Source organism: Quercus robur, chromosome 2 (genome assembly GCF_932294415.1).
Source record: "Quercus robur chromosome 2, dhQueRobu3.1, whole genome shotgun sequence".
NCBI classification, from domain to species: Eukaryota; Viridiplantae; Streptophyta; class Magnoliopsida; order Fagales; family Fagaceae; genus Quercus; species Quercus robur.
This window is the reverse complement of record NC_065535.1, coordinates 16,943,003-16,967,535: the sequence shown is the minus strand read 5'-3', so window position 1 is coordinate 16,967,535 and position 24,533 is coordinate 16,943,003. Positions and strand designations below refer to the sequence as shown.

The window sequence follows — 24,533 nt, the reverse complement described above, 5'->3', positions numbered from 1 at the left end:
CAACCAACTTACTGAAAATAATTCAACATTCAAGATGATGCTTTTGCCTTGGTCAAAGTAAAATATGATATTAACCCATGTGGTGACTTAGTCTTATAGGCAGTCATAATGATCACCTTCCTTAAAGAGCGAGGCGTGGATTCACAAGTGTCTGTGTGAATCCACGCCTCACGTATTGGGGGGCTCGACTCTCACATGTGCATGTGTTTGATGAGGGCTCACATTTTGAGTTTGGAAAATTTGCTAGAGAGATACATTGACAAAGTTTAGTAATGATATATTTTGTTGTAATTAACAAACCAGAACAAGCAGTCTCCATATTTATTTAGAGCATGGACTCAAGAAATTATTCATCATTCACTGATCTCGTACGGGGGAATATTAATCTTGAGGATGAACTTTTCGATGTATCTGAAAGTAGTCCCCTGTTAGTCGAAGATTCTCCACTAAATGATAAAGTTGCCACTTCTAAGAAAAAACCAACACGTGGTGTCAACTTCAGTGCTGAGGAAGACAAGCTACTTGTAGCAGCATAGCTCAATACCAGTGTCGATCCTGTGTATGGTAATGAGCAACATAAAACAACATTTTATGGCAAAGTTGCGAAATACTTTATGGACCTCAAGACTGATTCCACATGTAGTGTTGCATCCCTGACAACCCGATGGGGAATGATTAATAGGGAAATAGTTAAATTTGTTAGGTCCTTAGCTAAAATTGAAGCAAAGAATGAAAGTGGAACCATGGCTCATGACAAGGTATAAATTTTGCAATGGTCTTTAATTTTTTTAGGTTTACAACACAAATGAATTGTTTGAAGAAACTAATTATGTTATATTTATTTAATTTTTTTAGATTGAGAAAGTAAAGGAATTGTTTAAAGAAATTCACGGTTCCGTTTTTCAATTTGAACATTGTTGGCTAATCTTGAAGGATTTTCCAAAGTGGGCATCTACTATGCCTAAGAGAGATTCAAGAAAAGAAATGCCTCAAACTCCATATTTAATAGATCAAGGAGGAGGTTGATGGCATTATGGATTTCAAGAGGCCAATATGTAGAAAAGCTGAAAAGGCTAATCAAAAGAGAAAAGATGATGGGAAAGATATTGCAATGAAATATTTGAAAAAGAAAAAGAAAATTCTTGAAGAAGGTTGTGTAGCCGAAAAAGAGAAAGTACGTATCAAAGCGGAAAAGGTTCGCTTGCAAGAGTTGAAAGAGAATGAAAGAATTATGATGCTAGACACAAGTGGCATGAACGAAGACCAAAAAACTTTTTATGATGGACTCAAAAAGGAAATCCTTGCAAAACAAAGATCAAGTCATTTGTTGGGTTGAGATGATGTTGGTGATGTCTTGTTCAACCTTATTTTGGTAGTAACTAATTTTAGGCCGTGATATGTATTTTGTGGCATTTTTTGGGTGTAGCTGATTTTAGGCCTTGATATGTATTTTGTGATCTTAGCAAAAGGTCTTGACTCTTTTATTATGTGATTTTGTTGTAGATTCTAGTAGGCCACTGTCATGTAAGTAATCCTAACATTTTAGCTTATATAAAATGTTGTGTATTTTCTATGTTTGAATTTATATTACAAAAAAACCTGTACAACTCTCCAGCTTTTGTAGATTTTTCTTCCTGCTATTTACCAAGCGGATATGTGGTTGTTTAGCTTTGCATTATCTTGTATTTTGGTTTGTTTGTTGCTGGGAATTTGTCCTTGACCTGCGTATATGGATAGTCAATCTTGGTTGTGTAGTTAGATACTGTTATTTGGTTGTTGGGAGTTGTTTGCTCTATTGCAGCTGTGGCTGGTTTTCCAGCTTGTTGCTTAATAAATATCACTTGATTATCAACAAAAATAAATAAATAAATGAAATGCGATGGCAGTATTTAAAGCTATGTCTGCTATATGTGATGTTATTTCCATGTTTCAAAAAGGATGGACTCAATAATCTATTGAGTATAATTTCTGAAATATGGATGATTTCCTATTTCTAGTCCATTAAGTGGATCAACCTTATTCTGTTTCTTTGTTCTTTCAAATATACATGCCCTTTTGTTACATTTTGTAAGATCAATCGGGAAGTTTTTGCCATTTCCCCTTCTTGTTATGTGGTTTCTTGTATTCCATTTAATGGTCATATATCAATCACTTTATTTGTTTTTTAATGCTTGAGAATCCACTCATTATTATATACTTGTGCTGCTGTTACTAAAAAATTGTTTGTGAAGATTTAGATGATTTATTTATGTGGTAGTTATTTCTTGTAATCTAAAAAAAATAGTTAAACATGAGTATTATGTAGCTGGAGAGCTCAATGATGTGTAAACTTGCAAATTTGATATATTAGAGAACAAGGCCCAAATTTAAATAGGCCTATATTGCCATTTGGCTAGACTCACATTATAGATTATAGATTTTATGTGATATGTGCTTATCCTTCTTTTATAAGATATTGCAATCAAACCTCCTTTTAAAGTTATTGATTTCATTTCATATTATGATAATGGCATCTATATTGATAATTGATTTCTAATGTTTTCTTATAGTTTATCTCCATGGGTTGTTCTTTTTTTCGTAAATTGCTTGATGATGACTCAAATGAAGATGAAATAATTATAAAACTTCTCACGAGTTCGACATCACAACGTAAGCATTGTCGGTATATCGACCGTAATCATTTGGCAGGCCATAGAAGGCTTTATGATGACTACTTTGCCGAAGAACCTATATATCCTCCCAACTTATTTTGAAAGAGATTTCGAATGAGACGTTCTCTTTTTCTCTGAATCTTATCTAAGATAGAAGCTCATGAACCTTACTTTACCCAAAAAAGAAATGTTGCCAAAAAGCTTGGTCTATCTCCCCTTCAAAAGATGACCACTGCACTCAGGATGCTTGCTTATGGAGTAGCAACTGATTTTATGGATGAATATGTGAGAATAGCAGAAACCACTGCAATAACTAGTTTGAAAAAATTTGTTGCAACATTGGTTGCTATTTTTTCAGAGGAATACTTGAGGTTACCAAACAATGAAGACATCGTTAGATTGTTAGCCCAAGGCCAAAACCGTGGATTTTCAGGCATGTTGGGAAGTATTGATTGCATGCATTGGAAATGGAAAAATTGTCCAACTGCGTGAAAAGAGATGTATTGTGGTCATATTCGTGAGCCAAGTATTATTTTAAAAGCAGTGGCTTCATATGATCTTTGGATATGACACTCATTTTTTGGGTTACTTAGGTCAAATAATGATATTAACATGTTGGAGCGATCTCATGTATTTTCTGAGCTTGCACAAGGACGTGCTCCTGCAATTAATTACTCAATTAATGGTCATGATTACACAATGGGATACTATCTTGCCGATGGCATATATCCATAATGGTCAACATTTGTGAAAACAATCCCAAGGCCACTAGGAGCAAAAAGAAAATTATTTGCAAAAACTTAGGAGACATATAGGAAGGATGTAGAATGTGCATTTGGAGTGCTTCAAGCACGATTTGCAATTGTATGTGGACCTGCACGATTTTTCTATCACGAAACACTACAAGACATTATGAAAGCATGCATAATTCTTCATAACATGATTATTGAAGATGGGCGAGATGAAGCTGAAGCAGTGGACTTAGATTATGAACAAATTGATGAGATTTCATGTACACCAATGTCATGTGAGCCAACAAATGAATCTATGGAATTCATTCAAGTTCATCAATGCATTAGGGATCGAGAAGTTCATTCTCAACTCCAAATGAATCTCGTTAAACATTTATGGCAATTACAAGGAGAGTCATGAAAACTTTTGGTTTTGTTTATTTGTCTCCTCTTCTTTATGGAGTTGCCATTAAAACTTTTGATTTGACTTATTTGTTTTATTTTGTTTTTATGAAGTTACCATTAAAACTCATTGGCTATGTTGTTTTGTTGTGTTAAGTTTAGTATTAGCCAATTGTTTTGTTGTGTTGCGTTAAATTTAAGTACCATTTGTCATCAAGGAAGTGGCAAGCTCAACTATGATTAATTCAATGGGTTCTGTGTGAGTTAATGTTATTGGATATGAGTTATTTGTGTAAGTTTTCTATGGACTACATTGGTAGTTTAGTTCAGTTGAAACAACTTCAACTTGATAGGTTGGCTTTTAGATTGCATATATTTTTGGCTTTTGATATGAGCCATGGTATTTGGTGTTATTTGGGTGCATGCGTTACTTGCTGTTCTATATAGCTTGGTTGTGCTCAGAACCTGTTTGTGCTTGAGTTTTGTTATCTAGCCTTGTGCTTTGTTCAGACTCAGTATCTTTTTGAGTTCTTGGTTTCTGGATAGGTGTTGTTTTGATCAGTTTGAGTTCTTTGATACAGGAGACAGCTTCTTTTGCCCATTTGCTCTCACTCAGTGACAGGTTCAACATGTTTTTTTTTTTTTTTTTTAAGGTGACAGGTTTTGAGGTTTTTTGAACTTTGAAGTCCCCAAGTTCTGAGAGTTTTTATTTTTATTTTTTAAGGTGACAGGTTCTAAGTTTTTATTTTTATTTTAATTTTAATTTTTTTTTTAAAAATGCTTAAGAAAATATTAATTTTTAAAAATATGACAGTTGAATTAAGAGTATTTTCAGTTTTCAGAATTTTGTCATGCATGTAATACTATGGTTGATGCTCACAAAAGGCCAAACTTTGTACAGGGCAGTAGGTGTGGCTAGATTACATCCCAGCTGACATTGCGCCTCTAGTTTCATTTGATGCCCATTGAGGTTCTTTTAATAAAGCCCAAGCTGTCCGGTTTCTAAAAAAAAAGAATTAAGAGTATTGTTTGAAATGTTACCGTTGAGATTTAAAAGAAAGAATAAAATGTTACCGTTGAACAAATAAGAATTAAAAAGAATTAAGAAATAATATTTAAATGAAGTGGTAAAAATATAGAACATCTAATAAATGGGATATTGTAAAATGATGTGGTAAAATAATAAAATAGGCTTTTGGTGTGGCAAAATGGTATAATTTCTACAATAGTTGTTACGGATGCTCTTATGTTTTTTGGGAATCATATTATTACTGTACTATCAGCCAACTCACCCTACTTGTTTTCATTAAAAAAAAAAAAAAAAAAAACCAAACTCATCTTAATTATAATAATTTTTTTAAAAATAAAAGAAGCAGTAGACTATGCAGTAAGTACGAGTGGTTTCCAGCTTGCAATTAATTTGATAATTGAAAGCTGCCTACACTCGCATGCAGGAGCCAGGAAGTATAAGTAAATTCCAGTAATAGTGCCTGCTGCATTCACTTGCAGGTTGCTCTAACAAGCTGAGAGTATAAACAAAACCCAGTTTGTTCGCTCAATTCCATATGGAGGAAGTGGAGAACAAGCAAGTCATATTGAAAGAGTACATAGACATACTTCCAAAAGAGTCAGACATGAAAATCAAGGTTAGTAAGATTAAGCTCAAGGCTCCAAAAGGGTCAGGAGCTTTTCTTGTCAAGAATCTCTACTTGTCTTGTGACCCTTGCATGAAAGGCTGTATGCGTGAGATCCAAGCCGCAAATTACTTATTTCCTCCCATTGTTCCTGGTCAGGTAAACCCATCGTCATCTCAAGGGGCGGAGTTAGAAATTTTTATTTGGGGGGCCGATTTGTGTTGCTAACTTATTAGTCTATAAAAACTTTTATACACATACACAAACACATGTATCTATACACATACACAAAAAATTAGTATCTAGCTTTCATAATGAATCCTTAAAATTAAATGTTTCATAGAATTAAATTAATCTTTCACCATCTTCCATAGTGAAATCCTTACAATTTTCATTTTCAATACAAGTTACCAAATTATCTACCATTGTGAGAAAAAATTTCAATTGAATTAATGAAGTGTGCAAAGATATAAATGATCCAAATTTTTAAAAAAATACTAGAACACATTTTACCATAAAAAATGAATTTGAGAAACAATATATTCTTTATAACTACTAGATAAATTGGACAATTTTTTTTAAGAACACTATTGGACCAACTCAAATAGTGGGGGGGGAGGAAGGTCTCATTTTTTAGGGCTAATTATTAAAAAGTTAAATATTTCTATATAGTAAAAAAAAAAAATCAAAAATTTTGGGGGCCCCACCCTAACATGTAGCTCCGCCCCTGGTCATCTCTGCCACTCTTACTTCACTTAATTCACTCTTGTTGTGAGTTTAGTGTGGTTCTTGCTAATATTGTTTTGAGTATAGTTTTTCTAAGACCAGACAAGTTTTATCATAACTTTGATGTGGTCCGCGTGATTGGCTCCCTATCATTTTCATATAGATTTATCACTTTAATTTTCTCCATTATTTGTAATTGACTACATTAGACTATTAGAGTTGTAACAAAAATTGTGTTTTTAGACTTCCTCGTTTGAATAATGTAGCTATCAATTATACGAAGACAAGAGGTTCCATAATCTAGTATTTCACCTATTGTTTATAAAAGTCATTTTTTCTTACAAATTCTCAACAATGGCGTGTTTTGATGAAGGCCTTGGAAGGATTTGGTGTATCCAAAGTTATAGATTCTGATGATCCAGATTTCAAGCCTGGAGATTTAGTTTCCGGATTTACTGGCTGGGAAGAGTACAGTTTGATTCACAGAACTGAGCAGTTGAGGAAAATTCAGGCAAAGAATATTCCACTCTCATAGCATGCCGGCCTCCTTGGTATGATAACTTTCTAGTTTTGATATCTCTCATATTTTTGTATTGCTACTCTATCACCTTCTGTGTGCGTGTGTTTAGTCTAAGTCTTTCTCTCAAAAAAAAAAAAAAAAAAAAAAAGAAGTGGGTTATCCCACATGGCCTAGTTGTGTGTCCCTATACAGGTTTAAAGCCTTTAGAGAGTTACTGGCTTTTATATGTGGTGAGTTGTGTGATGTTAACATATTTAATATTTTTTGACAATGATTTAAACTCTTTTCACCTAAGTACACTGTAACATATGCTCTCAGTTTTCAGGTAATATTTTTTAATGGTTATAATAACGTGAAAATTGTGAGATCCACCTATAAATCTGATTTGACAAAGACAGGGTCCGTTTGGATACAGCTGAAAACTGAAAACTGAAACTGAAAAACATTGTAGCAAAATAATTTTTAAATATGTGAATAGTATCGTGGGACCTATTTTTAATGAAAAAGTTGCTGAAAAGTGAAATTTGTGGGTCCGTAAATAGTACACGATGTGCACTGATTGGCTGAAAAAAAAAATTAGAAAAGTCAAACTTTGAGGTTACTGTTCATTGAACAGTACATGAACAGTAACAACAAGTCTCAAAAACGCGTGAAAAAAAAAAAAAAAAAAAAAGGGAAAAACGCAGACGCAGACGTGCTGGTTTTCAGCCCAATCCAAACTAAGCCTTAGTACCCATTTGGGTATAGCTAAAATGTAGTGCGTTTGCATTTCAGCGTTTTTTTTTTTTTTTTTTAATTGAGAAGCACGTTTCAGTACTTTCCAATGGGTCTCGTGCACTATTCACGAGACCCACAAACCTCATTTTTTAACAAAACTTTAATTAAAAATGAGTCTCACGGCACTATTCACATATTTAAAATTTATTTTGCTATAATATTTTCAATTTTCAGTAAAATAAGCGATATCCAAACTGACCCTTAGCCTCCGTTTGGGAAGCATGTTTTGCGCATTTCCCAGTGAAAGCGTTTTTTTATGTGAGTCTCGTGTACTGTTCACAAGACTTACAAGTATCTTCATTCAACAAATTTTTCTTTAAAATCAGGTCTCACGGCATTATTCACACATTTAAAAATTATTTTGTTACAATATTTTCAGTTTTCAGTAATAAGCGATATCCACACAAACTCTTAAATGTTGCTTTTTTCTCTCTTTCACGACTCTACAGCTCATCTCTCTCTTCAAATAAGTTACTATATACTCCCAGGGTAATGCTGAGACGCACTCTCATGTGAGAGGAAGGAGCATTGCTCCGGAGTATAGAATAAATTTCCATCCCCTTTCTCTCTTTGTTCTGAAGTTCACTTCTCACACCCTTCATTAGCACTTTTTTTTTTTTTTTTTTTCCTTAAGTTCAAATTCCCAAGGGCCCTTTTTTCTTAGTTGTCTTTTTTTTTTTTTTTTAATCTTTATACAAATATGCATTTGAAGGTTTTCAATTGCAAGGCCTGTGAAGTAAAATTGCTTTATATTGTGGTTTTGAGTTTTTTGTTTTTTTAATAGTAATATTGTTGTTTTATGTTGCTTTTTATGGCTTGGGTGTTACAGGATTGAAGTGAAATTGATGATTGAAACTGCTTGGTTGATTTATTTTTTGGGGTGGATCTGAGTTTGTGGCATATGTTTCTCACCATTTTGTGTCATGAGTTCCATTGGTGGTTGGTTTGGGTATGTGAACAGCACCTTTTCTGGGATTTCTTTGTAAAATTTGCGGGTTTTTTAGAGTATTTCGCAAAAGAGAGGGAGATATGAAAGAAAATAGAAATTGTGGCTGCTTCAACACTTTCAGAAAAGAGAGGGAGATTGGTAGAGGAGAAGAGAGAAGCGAGAAAATGGTTCAGTTTTTTTGCTCGGACTTTCTCTTTCTTGTCAAAAGCAAGGAAAATTATTAGATACTCTCGGAGTACCATAAATGTGTACTCTTCTCTCTCACATGAATGGTAGGTCTCACCATAAATTTAATTAGTAGGACCCACCATTCATGTGAGAAGAGGGAGTACGCATTTATGGTACTCCGGGAGTACACAATAATTTTCCCAAAAGCAAAATCCACAGGATTTTTTTTTAGAGAGTTTCAACCTATAGCATCCACTCCTGATGATAGTTCTTTATTATCAGACCAAGACACCAATTAGTTTTTGGTGTAGGCGGGGATTGAATCCTAGATCTCTTATACAATCATCAGAGACTTTATCAGTTGAGCTAACTGGAACCCACAAAACCCACGGGATTGTGTCAGAAAATGTTCATCTTTATTATTATCAATAATCTTAAAATATTAAGTTTATGAAAAAGGAAATATTTAATTATTTTAACTACTAGTCTAACATGGGTTAAAAAATTGTTGTTCAAGGAAGAAGTTACTTGTTAATGCTGTAAAAGCCACATCCATTCATTAATTAGAAAATTCTCAAGTTTGCTGTGTCCAACTCTGTACTTTTTGTCAATAAAAAAGTTGTGTTGTTGTATGGCTAATTTAAATTAAAATTTAATTTCTTAAATTTAATCTGAATAATTTTCCAGTAAGATTATGGTTTAGTCATCTAAAGCAGTCCCAAAGTAGAAGGTTTTCTTCTTCTTCTTCTATTTTTTCAATACAAGTATGTTAGGTTTTACTGCTTATGCAGGATTCTTTGAGATTTGCTCCCCTAAGAAAGGGGAATATGTCTTTGTCTCTGCAGCTTCTGGAGTCATTGGTCAACTTGTTGGCCAGCTTGCTAAATTGCATGGTTGCTTTGTTGTTGGAAGTGCTGGCACAAGCCAAAAGGTAAGTTTTTCTCTTTTTCTTTTATCTCTTAAAGGATGGTGAAAATGGCCAAATACCACCATTTTGCAAAATTTGTAGCACTTTAGCACTATTTCACTAATTAGTGATCTACCACTTTTCTAGTACTCGACTTTGACAAACTTGAGTTCCTAGAAGTTCTGCCACCGTGTCACAGGCTAAGCTAGCATTTGGGATTAAAAAATGCCACTTGGTACTAGAGTTTCTAGGACTTGAGTACTATGTTAGTGTGTACCCGAGTTTCAATAACTCGAGTATGGCTCGGGTCTAAAGTGAAATAAGGGAAATCATCTAGATTCATACTCGAGTTTCATGGACTCAAGTACTGTGTTAGCAGTACCCGAGTCCTTTAAACTCGAGTATGGGTCGGGTCTAATATGTGAAATAATTGAAATAATCCAGATTCATACTCAAGTTTCATGGACTCGAGTATTGTGTTAACAGTACCCGAGTCCTCTAAACTTAAGTTTGGTCTTTAGCCACAATGGCTTCCACTTATACATATTTTAGTGTTGTCATGTACAGTGATATCATGCTTATAATTTTTTTTTTCCTGTCATGTGCAGAGGATACATAGCTAGTTGCTTGGCTCTAGTTGCTTTCTGATATTGTAATGCTCAAATTCACTTTCACCACTTATCCATGAGTATACACACTTTCACCATTCTATGATAAAATGTTTTGTCCTTTAGGGCTTTCATTGGAAATATGCTCGAGTACCACAACTTTCTCTTTTATTATTATGCATGTTTGTCATAACACTTCCTGGCAATATATATCCAAATCCCAGAATAAAGTGAAAAAAAATTTAACTATGGAAAATTTGCACAAAGACCACACTTCGTATTTCAAAAGATAGATACAATAAGATTCTTCATGGCAGACTAAGGTTCTTCACCCATATTGTTTGTTCACTGAGGCAAAACACACCAACAACATTACAAACATGAAAAATAACCATGACAAAACCAACTTGTATATTCTCTCACACTCTCTTTAACCCTCTTAAGTTTCTCCCTAGCTTCAACATAAAGCTCATGAGCTTCCCTTTCCTTCTAAATTTTATTGATTTTGGACTTGGATGCATAGGTTTGTTCTAGACTTGTGTCAAAATGCTTTTATCTTATTCTCCATACCTGACCATAGCCCTTTCTCGATATTTGCAATGAAAAGTATTTGTTTCAATATAACCTAAATTAGGCTCAGTTTGAACCAAAGAAATCACACCTAACTAAAACTGAACTTCTTTACAAGCAAAGAAATCACTATAATAGATTTAGTAAACTGAACTTCTTGCTGTTAGTAATAAATTTCATCCTTAATGCCAAATTCTGTTGAACCAATCACAGAAATAGGTAATGCCAGTGGATAAACATACAAATCAAATAGTCTCATAGCAATTTTAAAGATCTAAAAACGTTACCAAAGAGCCTCCTCAAAACTCATCAAGTGCATATTTTTTGAGTATTACAGCTTGTAAATGGGAAGAAAAAAACATCCATAAGGTCGCCTAAAGTAAAAGGAAGTTTCAATTTTCAAGACATACTGATGACAAACAAACAAATAGATGAACATAAAGTGAGAAACAACGAAAACCATACTTACAAGAAAGCAAACTGAGGGATTTTGGCCAAAAACACAGGAAAAGGCCCAGACAAGCTATTGTTGTTCAGCCTCCTAGTCTCATAACATGACAAAAATAAATAGTATTAACTAAGATCATATAATTTATTACATAAAAAATCCCAAAACATAAACTATACACAGTATATATATGGTAGGGTACTTGAAGATGATTATGTTAACAGAGGCCAAGTCAAAGTTGACACCCTTAATGGTAGGGTGCTTGAAGATGATCATGCTAAGGAGAGTGCCTTCACAATTGTAAAATATGCAATCAAAGAAAACTTTTAAGATCCAATAGGTTAAAAGTGGAAAAGTAAAATCATGGCCAACCCACAAATGACCCAACACCCTTCAGAGAAAGAAAAAAATGAAAAACATTACATGACACATAAGGCAGTTACACATTACATTAACCAATTAGTATGCAATTTTTGCGACAAACCAAATGGCAATGCTAATGACTTTTTGTATTCATCCTATAGGGAAAGTAGCTTATAGTATAAGTGCCATATTTGGTCCTTAAAATTTTATCCAATTTTTCTCAAGTTTTAAAAATACATAATTGAATGGCATATAGCATGCATTTTGATCTAATGGCATATATCATGCATTTTGTTTCAAATTGCATTTAGAAGGATGCCACAGTTCAAACTTAGCGTACCTAGTCCACATGACCACCACTCATCGGTACCTCGTTCCGCTTAGGGCATGTTCTTCGGTTATGCCCCTCTTCGTCACACAACCCGCATTGCACCTTCTTCACCTCCTCCTTCCATGGTGTGGTTCTCGGCTGTTTCTCGCCTTTGTCCATCTCATTCCTGATTCGTGTTGAGACAGGGCTACCTTTCTTTCAGATCAATCGGGGGTTAGGGACGACCCTTTAAGTTTCTTTAGGATCCGACCATGATAATCTATCTTTCAATGAAGGGAAAATGGGAGCATAGATACGGAACAGTGCGTTCACGCTATAGCATAGGTCAATGTACTGCTCTGCATCTTGTCGATACCTAATACAAACTGCAATAACATGTGAACATGGTATCTTGTACAGTTTTCATTTATGACATATGCAAGTTTTTTTGTAGCAAATTAACTCCATGTGTGTGATCCCCATGTCCAACAATCCTTGGATTATGCGGTGTATCTATTTGATATGATTATTGTTGCGCGCTCAATCTCATCACCCTGTGATGCTCCGTATTCACCTTATTTCTCATGAAGATATTCAAGGCATATTTACACAATTTTTTCCCCGAATTCAACTGTACTATACTCTTATTACGATGATTATCGAAGTAAGCATTCAGTTTGAACCATGTGTATTTCACCATTGTCGTAATGGGCAAGCTGCGAGCACCCTTTAGAACACCATTAAAGCACTCGAAGACGTTTGTAGTCATCGCTCCATAATGGTAACCCTTGTCAAAAATTAGAGCCCATTTGTCTTTGGGCACATACTTTAGATATTGGTGCGCATCCCGGTTGACATTCTTAATTAATTCGAAGGTGCTTGAACTTTCGCTCCTGGGTAGCACTTGCTGCCCTCCATACTAGATTCTTTAAATTTTCATTGTTCCATCTAGTGTTGACGTTACTGCATAGATAATGAAGGTAGTAACGCTGTTCTGTCATGGGAGGCTGTAAAAATTCTTGACTAGTGTCTATGAAGACAGCTTGTATCCTAGGGTGTTTGTCAGATATGATGCACAGCTTGCTCCGATTGATAACATACCTTCTTATACAAGCCAAGAACCAACCCCAAGTCTCTGTACTCTCGCTCTCGACAACAGCGAAGGCTAGTGGATAAATCTTATTATTAGCATTTGTCGCCATTGCAATCATCAATTTCCCTTTATATTTTCCATAGAGGTGGGTTGTATCAATGCTGATCACAGGCCTATTGTGCTTGAACCCAAAAATACATGGACGAAACACCCAAAATACAAACTTGAATGTACATGTTTCCCGTTCATAATTATCGTCTACTAGTAATTTATACTTTGTACCCGGATTTGCATCCTTGAGTCCTACCAAAAAGCGGTAACTCTGCAGAAGACTCCTTAAAATCCCCATATATAGCTGCAACGGCCTTTTGTTTGGCATACCATACCTTGTATATGAATCATAATGATTATGTTAAAAATGAATACAAGTTAAATAATTATAGTTGAAGAAAACAAATCTTAAGGCTGCAACGGCCTTTTGTTTTTCAATTTCATTTTTCATGATATAAGGGAAAAGTACTTTTGAGTCTTACATTTACTTTTCTTCCAAATTTGAAATATCCCAAATATATTAAGTTAAGATATATAAGAATCTTTTTTCTCAGGCCCCAAAATAATTAAAAATAAGAAAAAAGGAAAAGTACTTTTAAGTCTTACTTCTTTGCATTTCTATTTATAGGAACACAATATCAGCTCTGTGTGTGTGTGCTTTTTTTTTCTTCAATATTTCTAATTTTGAATCCATTAAAGTTTCAAATGAAAGATGTAACCCTAAAACTAAAAAATTGACCTCAGTGCAAGACAGTGAGAGAGCTGAGTGAGAGGTCGCCAACGAGAGTCTTCTGTCGCCGATGGGTTTTTTGCCGCCAATGGAGTGAGGGTTTGGAGTTTGTATGTTTGGGTGTGAAGGAGAGTGAGAGTGTGTTCACAATGAGAGAGCTGAGTGAGAGGTCGCCGACAAGAGTCTTCTACCATCGATGGATTTTCAGCCGCCGATGGAGTGAGGGTTTGGGGTTTGTATGTTTGAGTATGAAGGAGAGTGAGAGTGTGTTCTGGTAAGTGAGAGTGAGAAGTGAAAGTGACAAATAAAGTTGAATCTTTTGTTTTTTTAGTGCCGTGCAACCTAAGACATACTCGAGTTGTAGAAACTCGGGTACCACAACACAATACTCGAGTTCCTAGGACTCGAGTACCAAGTGGCATTTTTTAATCCCAAATGCCAAGTCAACCTGTGCCACGGTGGCAGAACTTCTAAGAACTCGAGTTTGTCAAACTCAAGTACTAGAAAAGTGATAGATTGCTAATTAGTTCCGAAACAGTACTAAATTGCTACAAATTTTGCAAAATGGTGGTATTTGGCCATTTTCACCCTTCAAGGATTTTATAAGCTATCTTTATCTTTGTAGGCACTTTCTAACCACTATATATATCTTATAAATCTTTTCTGCTTATGAGCAATAGACTTTTCTTTGTATGATCAATCAGCTCTGACAAGCAAGATAACTTAAATGAGTGATTTTAGGTTGATCTTTTGAAGAATAAGCTTGGATTCAATGAAGCTTTTAACTGCAAGGAAGAACTAGACCTTGATGCAGCATTGAAGAGGTTAAGGATTAGTTTTTGAGAATGAAGTATGATAAAGAACTTGTTATGTGAATTAATAACCCCATTTTGTTTTATGTTTATCCTTGAAATAATTTGGTTTCGAATGAATGACTTAACTAAATAGGTACTTTCAACAAGGCATTGACATCTACTTTGATAATGTGGGAGGGGATATGCTTGATGCAGCACTTCCTAACATGAGGATTCATGGCCGAATTGCACTTTGTGGGGCAGTGTCTCAATTTGGCCTCTCTAAGCCACATGGGATTCATAATTTGTTCAATCTCATAATCAAGTCCGCCAAAATGGAGGGTTTTGCGCAACACAATTACTTGCACCTATATCCACGCTTCTTGGAATATGTTATTGGTTATTATAAGCAAGGGAAAATTGTTTACATTGAAGACATGAATGAAGGTTTGGAAAGTGCTCCTGCTGCCTTGTTGGGCTATTTTCTAGAAAAAATGTTGGTAAGCAGGTCATTCATGTAGCCTCTGAATGATTCATGCTCGATGTGATGCATTTTCATTGAAAACACTCCATAAGAAAGTGAAATGAGTTCAGGGCTTCACGATGAATCATGAATAATGAGAAATTCATTCAAAGTATCTGGTTTATAATTGAAATACTCTTAATCCTTAGATCATGAATGAAACTTTTGAAATAAAAATATGTGGTTCATGTTGTGTACATAGTTATATACATGTGTTAGTTTTAGACCCTTGAACAAACAAGGTTTAACCAAGTTTAAGGCCAAGTTGTTATTTAGATTAATTATGCAAGCTTTAGGTTAAACAAACAATCAAACATATCATGCAAAACGAAAAGTAAATAACACAATGATATGAAAACTCAGGAAACTTTATGAAACAACTTGCTCTAAAGGAAAAAGTTAGGGGGACTAATCTCAAGAAAAAAAATCCACTATCAGATGCAAGTTTACAATCAAAATATTTAATTCATAGTAAATCTTACTAAAGTTAACAAATTTAGCTCTGAATCTCATGGAATTCTCTTATATGGATCTGTTTCAACATGAACCTCCAATCCATGAGTACTCTAAGACCATCCTTGAAAGTTTTCTTCAACGTAGACCTACAGTCTAAGACTTCAAGATCACACTTGAAGGTTTAAATATCTAGCACCCTTGATGACTAGAATGATGGCAACAGCTTCTACAACACCGAATCTTGAGTTTCTTCAAAGAATATTGCCAGTAGAAGATTTAAGAGAGTTTTAGGTACAGAAACCTCAGATCTAAAATAGGAGGCATAAGAGACACTCTTCTCTCTCTATTTAAAAACTCTTTAAGTTTAGCTTATAATGTTCTTTAAATACTGTAACAAACAGATCATGATTTGGGCTTGAAATGGACAAGTTATGGACTTTTTACATTTGTTGATCCGCGACTCTCGATCAATCGAACCTCAGTTTTGATTGATCAAAACTGTGAAAAATCTAGATCCTTGAATCAACTTCTTTCCTATTCTTTCACACTAAATACTAGCATCTTGAGTATTGTCTAATCAATTATATATACTATATGAGCTATATCTAAACAATTCTGTGTTCACATGTTTGCCAATAAAACTATACAAGTATAGAACCTAAAAACATATAGTTGTAATATATAATAAGTAATCATATTTGAACAGTAGAAGAATAAAAAGAATTTTAAAGTAATAAAAAAAATTTAAGAATTCGCTCAAAGTGAGATTCTGTTTTGTTTGAGTTTGGGACAAGTGAGGTACTAGCCAAAGTTTTTATATGAATCTTGCTTGAGAGAGACACAAGTGAGGGATGAATAGGGGTGTAATCAGTTTGGATCGGTCGGTTTTGAAGGAAGTTTTTATATTGAACGAGGATTTTCAGTTTTGCCGTATTTGAAACTAACACCGATTTGTAAGGAAGTAACGCCGAACCAACCCGACTACAGTCAATTTCAGTTCTGTCTGGTCAATTTCGGTGTTTGGGGTGTGAGAAACAAAATCAAAAAGAAAAAGAGAAGAAGATGGTGGTTTAGGATGAGAGAAGAAGACATACCCATAGAGAAACCATGATTGATAGCAGCATATCTTGGAAAGAGATACAATAAAAAAATTTAGGGAGGACAACAATGCTGAAGGAAAAGAAAAGAGAGAGAGAGAGAGAGAGAGAGGCTAGAAGAAAAGAAAAGAATGAAAAGTGGTACTTATATGATGCTAATAGGGTTTTAAAATTTTAAATAAAATTTAAATAACTCAAAAACGAGGCGAAGGATCAAATTAGAGATCACTAGGCCAAAACATAGCATAGCACTAAGCTATTGAATCAATTATGTTTCAAAGTTATATATATATATATATATATATATATATATATATAATGGTTTGGTTCGGTCAGTTTCAATGTACAAAATTCTAGCACCGCCACTGAACCAAAAACAAAAAAATTTGAAAATTTAAAACCAAATCAAAATCAGAGAAAACTACTCGAAACCTGAAATTTCAATCGATTTTGGTTGATCCATTTGGTTGGTTGGTTATTTTTACACCCTTAAGGATGAATGAAAGTTTCATGTTTGGTATTTTTATAAAAGATTACTAAAGAGCTCGCTCGATCAAGAAATTCTTGCTTGAGCAAGAAGACATCTCACTCGAGCAATGTGCATTCTCACTCAAACGAAATAGTGGTAGAATGTATGTATTTGTAGAATTTTGCACCCAAAAAAAAAAAAAAAAGCAAACAAACAAACGAAGAATTTATTTATTTAGTTCCTAATAATGACTAGTGTAAGGACACGATTCGTATCGAACCACAACAGTGTTGGGTTCGCACGTAAAAAGGCCCAAACAATATCATTTGTAGAGCGTGGGTTTGAAAGGCGAGACCTTAGTCACCAGGCGATGAGTCTTTCGTGATGTTCATACATGGTTAGGTCATTTTCGTCCTAGGAGTCTTTCTCCAGGAGGCGGGCTGGGAGGTTTTGGTTTTTGGCCATTTTTCCCAGCCTCTTCTATGAATTGCTTACTTTTCCTTTTATACTAGCCTGTGTTTTTTATCCTTCGTCCACGTGTAGGATCAACATTCCAAGACTGATACTTGTCCCATCAGCCCCTACTCAGAGTGGTTGGGGGTGGTTGTAAAAACTGGAGAGTATGTCTTTGTCAGGTGCAGAGTATTGAATGGCAGTAAGGGCAGCTTTCCCCAGTCGTTTACGCTTTCCAGCATACCCTTTTATATTGGTACAGATATTTTAGATTTTTTTTTTCCCAAGTTGTTTCTATACCACTTTTGCCCTTTCTTCCGAGGAGACTTTGGACCGGCCGAGGATTGAACCGTCCTCGGCTGTATCCCAATGCTTATTTTGTACTTGCATTACAACGTCTGGGCCATAACCTTCCTCGGCTTGGGTCTTTGGGCCTCAACGAATAAATAGAGCTGGCCCAAAAGATTGTCTTTATTCGGAGCTGGCCCAAAAATTGTTGGGCCCCACAATAGCCCCTCAAAACCCTGCTGTCTGACCTCTTGGTTGGAGAGGAGGGTTTTGGTAGTACCGAGCCTTCATCATGGCTCATTTAATTCAGCCTTTCATTAATGTTGGCGGTTCTCCATCTACCCAGAAGGTGTACCGATCTACGAGACATTCTTTCGAATTTATTCCTGGCGCGTTCTCGCCGTTTGATTATCCGAAACGCACCTTTAATGACTTCTATTTACGAGACTACTTAAATTCGATGGTTTGTTTGATGAGGTGGGGAAGTGGAACGGGCATATTTTGTTTGCAGATTCCTTTGGAGATCTAAACATATTAAATACCTTCCGCTCCACCCTTCGTATAAGAAGGAAGGTAGGAGGTTATTGTTTTTGTAAAGAGACCCTTTTCATCCTTCTGAGATCTGAAATACTTAGCCTCCCCTAGAGTTTACTTTACCCACTAGTTATACATTAAATTGTGATACGTTCACCATAATAATAAGTAATGAAGGAACCATACCCTTCCCGAAAACACCATGTTCTAATAAAGCTCGAAATAGCTCGGTCAGGGCAGGGATGGCGAAGACTCAAGATCTGTCTCACCTTCCTTTCAGCCAAAATCCGAAGCAGGGGCTTGTCACGTCAAACTTTCGGCGTGACTGAGCCGAGGACACCCATTATCACTACCAACCGCTCTCTGATGAGCATAGCTAATATGACACCAACGTGTTAGGAGTCAGGACTGAGGCAGGGACTAAGTGCCCCTGCTTCTTCCTCTCTTCGTTCACTGGTGTCTCCTTTTGCCTCTCTTTCTTCTTCTTTCCACCACCAAGTCTATCCTGGTGGTTTTCCTTCTCCCTCTATATTTCCGAAATGATAACGCAGTGAATAGACATACAATCTTGTGAATTCTTTTTATTTTTAAACTTTGACCGACATCTAGGACCGAAGTTCCAGTTAATAGAAAGATCTTGCTTTGTGTTTATAAAAACAATCCGGCTTAATAATACTGAATCGAACAAGTGATACTTAGGACTGAGATTCCTATTAAGCAGAAAAAGAAAGGACATTATGACGAGCTTACTGAGTCGGCCCGGCACAATACCGCCGACTTTAGAATACAATACTTGGGGCCATAATCCCTTATCAAAGAGAAAGGCGCTATTATGAACTTGCGAGTGCTGTTTGGCACAATAATATAGCATTGAATCAATGACACCTAGGGTCAAAATACTTGCTAAGAAAGAGATATCACCATAACTCTAATAAAGTTGTTTGGCACAACAATGCCGACCTGTGAAAACGATACTTACCCCAAAACTAGCCGAGATGATAACTGAATGCTCGATGCGGTATAGGAAGTAACCATCCGAAGACATATCACCCGCAAAATGAACAGCCCCCCTAGGTTGCTGAATAGTGGGGCGTTTCACCATCTTCTTAACACTTTTATTGGCTTTAACCTTTTACAGTATTTGAGCCGAGGATTGAGTAACTTAGAATTTTTATTAAGTAGTCGATCCTACGAAACTCAGTCTTTTTCTCATCCAAGCAGTTGGTTTTCCCATAGGTTTGAGTCCGAGGACCATACAATACCTTGGTTCTGTTCAAAACTCAATTTTCTCATCCAAGTAGTTGGTTTCTCTATAGGTTTGAGTCCGAAGACCATACAATACCTTGATTCTGTCCAAAACTCAGTTTTCTCATCCAAGTAGTTGGTTTCCCCATAGGTTTGAGTCCGAGGACCATACAATACCTTGGTTCTGTCCAAAACCCAGTTTTCTCATCCAAGTAGTTGGTTTCCCCATAGGTTTGAGTCCGAGGACCATACAATACCTTGGTTCTGTCCAAAACCCAATTTTCTCATCCAAGTAGTTGGTTTCCCCATAGGTTTGAGTCCGAGGACCATACAATACCTTGGTTCTGTCTAAAACCCAGTTTTCTCATCCAAGTAGTTGGTTTCCCCATAGGTTTGAGTCCGAGGACCATACAATACCTTGATTCTGTCCAAAACCCAGTTTTCTCATCCAAGTAGTTGGTTTCCCCATAGATTTGAGTCCGAGGACCATACAATACCTTGGTTCTGTCCAAAACCCAGTTTTCTCATCTAAGTAGTTGGTTTCCCCATAGGTTTAAGTCCGAGGACCATACAATACCTTGGTTCTGTCCAAAACTCAGTTTTCTCATCCAAGTAGTTGGTTTCCCCATAGGTTTGAGTCCGAGGACCATACAATACCTTGGTTCTGTCCAAAACTCAAGTAGTTGGATTCCCCATAGGTTTGAGTCCGAGGACCATACAATACCTTGGTTCTGTCCAAAACTCAGTTTTCTCATCCAAGTAGTTGGTTTCCCCATAGGTTTGAGTCCGAGGTTCATACAATACCTTGGTTCTGTCCAAAACTCAGTTTTCATAAGTGGTTGGGGGAATTATCCCCTCAGCTATGGCGTGGGACCTTGGTTTAAAGGGACCAGCTCCTCGACCTAGTCCCTAGAACCATCCGTGCTATTGACGCTACAAAGCGCAGCCCCTAGTGAAGAAACGTAGCCCCTAGTGGGACTTTACCCTAAAACACTATATCCAGCTACTAAAAATTATGTGAAGGTATCAACCCACCACCAGTGCCAGGACACAAGCCTTTCCCACAGACGGCGCCAATTGTAAGGACACGATTCGTATCGAACCACAAAAGTGTTGGGTTCGCACGTAAAAAGACCCAAACAAAATCATTTGTAGAGTGTGGGTTAGAAAGGCGAGGCCTTAGTCACCAGGCGATGAGTCTTTCGTGATGTTCATACATGGTTAGGTCATTTTCGCCCTAGGAGTCTTTCTCCAGGAGGCGGGCTGGGAGGTTCTGGTTTTTGGCCATTTTTCCCAGCCTCTTCTATGAATTGCTTACTTTTCCTTTTATACTAGCCTGTGTTTTTTATCCTTCGTCCACGTGTAGGATCAACATTCCAAGACTGATACTTGTCCCATCAGCCCCTACTCAGAGTGGTTGGGGGTGGTTGTAAAAGCTAGAGAGTATGTCTTTATCAGGTGCAGAGTATTGAATGGCAGTAAAGGCAGCTTTCCCCAGTCGTTTACGCTTTCCAACATACCCTTTTATATTGGTACAGATATTTTAGATTTTTTTTTTCCCAAGTTGTTTCTATACCACTTTTGCCCTTTCTTCCGAGGAGACTTTGGACCGGCCGAGGATTGAACCGTCCTCGGCTGTATCCCAATGCTTATTTTGTACTTGCATTACAACGTCTGGGCCATAACCTTCCTCGGCTTGGGTCTTTGGGCCTCAACGAATAAATAGAGCTGGCCCAAAAGATTGTTTTTATTCAGAGCTGGCCCAAAAATTGTTGGGCCCCACAACTAGTAATAGACTTGACAACATTTTAGAGTGTTTGTCACACCATAAGTGGCCTTTTAAATGTTCTTATTAGCAACTCTTCATGGTTTATAAAAAAACAATAATATCAGTTTTATATACACACATTCAAGTGGAACAAATATCATCTTAGAAATACGATTATTTCACACCTTTAAAATATCAAATAATCCTATTTATTTGACTTTTTATTTTATATACATTTTTATGTTTAAAAACTGTTTTTTTTTTAGATGTAAAATTTTTAGTTAAGTTTTTTTATCACGGTTTTATTTATTCCACTTTCACAAATTGTTCTAAAAATTTTCGTCAATGATTATTCAGCACATTCATAATAAGTTCATTCAAACTAATTTCAAATTAAACTATATATACCCAGTTCAATGTTCTTTGATTAAGCAAACCAACTTCAATTAATCCAGGTTTCATCATGAAGACCACACACAATACAACTTCCTCTCTAAGCCACAACCCACAAGGGATTCATAACGTGGCCTACAGAGTACAAAGAAAACACACAAAATACAAAGAAAAGAAATAAAGAGGGGAGAGAAAGAGACAAACAAAAACAGAGTAAAAGAAGAACTGTTAAGAGTTAACCCAATATGCCAATTTCTGGCCCAAAAGCTGAGCCTTTTTTATTTTTTATTTTTAAACTTGAACCATTCAAATTTGAAGAGTAGATTTAGAACGATAAATTATTTTACAACTTTTTTGTCATAAATATAATAGTTAATCATCACTTACACATAGATTTATAATTTTTTCTTCATTAATCACACTTTATCATGTAACAATTGTAACAAAAAGTAAAAAAATTTATGGCCTTTGACCTTTTCAAATTTGACAGCATGGAATCACCTGTACAGACACATAGTTGATGCTAGTTCACAAAATAACAAAACACCAAGAAAAGAAATAAAGAGGAGAGAAAGAAGAAGGAGAAGAAGAGTCGTCTCAGCTATCGGTAACTTCCACTAATCACACTTTACCACGTAACAATTGTGACAAGAAGGAAAAATTTTATGGTCTTTGACTTTTTCAAAATTGAAAGCATGGAATCACCTGGCATACAGAGTACAGACACATAGTTGATCCTAGTGCACAAAATAACAAAAACCAAGAAACGTACAAAACACAAAGAAAAGAAATAAAGAGGAGAGAAAGAAGAAGAAGAAAGAGTCTCAGCGATTGGTGACTTGTGGGTCGTGGACCTCGTGGTGGCGACCATCGGTGACGTGGTGACCATTTCTGACTTCCTTCTTTTTTTACTTTTAAATTTTAGACATCGTATGGTAGTGTTGTTAAACAATTTATTTTCGCTTCTTAAATAACATAAAACACATTTTCACACATATTTTCATTTACATATATTTCAAAAAATTATAAACAACATTACTTAAACTTTTCTATCAGGTGTATTGGACGATTTTTGTTTTCTGGCTAAAATGACCAATATCACCTGGTATGTCTACCAATTGGTATGTAGAGTGTTATGATATGAGAGGATTTTTGTACCACGGCACTGACCCCAGTCATACCAGCTAGTACGTACCATATTGACTCTCTTGCAGCTGGCTACCAAAATATTTTTTCTTCAAATGGGAAAGAAAACAAGAGAGAAAAAATTTAGAAAGACTATATACTGCAACGTGCTAAGTTTTCTTGGTTTGCTTCTTTTTTTTTTTTTTTTTTTTGGTACTCAACTCTTCCTTCTTCTTTTTATTTTAATTTCCTTCTTTAATTTTTGTCATTTTCTATACTCAGCTTTTCCTCTCTCCTTTTTTTTTCGTTTTTGTTTCTCAGCTGTTCCTTTTTACTTTTCATTTTTTTTTTTTTTTAATTTCCTTCTTTAGTTTTTTTGTTCTTTTCTATAGTTTTCATTCAGTTTTTTTTTTTTTTTTTTTGTTTTTTTTAATCTTTTTTTTTTTTTTTTTTTTTTTTTTTTTATCTAGTAGGACTATGAAAATAAATTTATACAAACTACATTTTCTATCTCTCACTATTTCATCCCTAAACCAAATACTATGAGGGAAAACTAAAAGTTTTTCTTTTTTCCAATTTTTCTATCATCTCCTCAGTTTTTATCCTCCCACTTTTCTAACTCTCCAACTAAATGGACCCTCAAAATTTGTATCTAGCTATATAATTGTTGTTGTCAATGTCTATTACAGCAATATCACTACTTATTTTAGGAAAAAGAGTATCTGCAAAATCCTCTCCAATTTATTGTATGACCAATGTTGTATTCTATACATGTATTATTTTTACTTTGTAATATATTCATTTCTCTCAGAAGTTTGTCAAAATTTTGTCGTTGAGAAAAATGCTCAATTCTTATTCCGTAAGTCTAGCTCATAGATGGAACAAAACCCACTTTTGAGTACGTGGGATATGGGGTGAAGCCGCATGTCAAAAAGTGATTTTCTTGGGAAAAAAACTGTTACACACATCATATTACACACATTCTTACTTAATAAGACTTACAACTTGTCATAATTTGCCAATGCTAAAACTATTGAACCTAAAATTTTCTTACCGCTCTAAGATTTTGAGAAAAATATATCAGTTTCAATCTCTCTTAATTATCATTTTAGCCTCCCAATTATTAAAATTGGTTCAAATAAACCCATAAAGAAACATTTTGATAAAAAGAACCAAAAAAAAGTATCTTGTCCATTTCTTTGACCCATAAATCCCCCAAATACATCTAACAAAATAATTTTACAAATCCCAAGATCACCCCAAAAAAAAAAAAAAAAAAAAAAACCAAATTTCTTCTAAATTACGACTTCTCTTGAAATCAAGACTCCCCACCCGCCTGCCAAAAAGAAAAACATCTTTAATATATAAAACAAGATAAATGTTATGTTCATAACATTTTTTCACACTTTCACGACAAATTTTAAGTGATAAGTTAATACTAATAGTTAAAAAAGTAATTTAAACGGTGAGTTGAGTGATATTTTTAAGTTCCTAATAATAATATATTCTTGTGTTAATTTTTTTTTTTTTTTTTTTTTTTTGCAGAATTAATATCATTTCTTTTGTAATATGCCGTAGTAGAATCTTTTTTTTTTCCCCTTGTGTGAGTGTTTGTTTCAAAAAAAAAAAAAAAATTAGTAGCAGACTATGCAGTAAGTATAAGTGGTTTAGTTAACCAAAAAAAGAAGTATGAGTGGTTTCCAGCTTGCAATTAATTGAATGTTGCCAACACTTGCAGGAGCCAGGAAGT

General features: G+C 35.2%; 1 pseudogene; it reads left to right on the top strand.

Annotated features, from left to right (window-relative positions):
* Window positions 1-6,511: 6,511 nt before the first annotated feature.
* On the top strand, window positions 6,512-14,964 carry LOC126712676 (2-alkenal reductase (NADP(+)-dependent)-like; annotated as a pseudogene).
* Window positions 14,965-24,533: the final 9,569 nt, after the last annotated feature.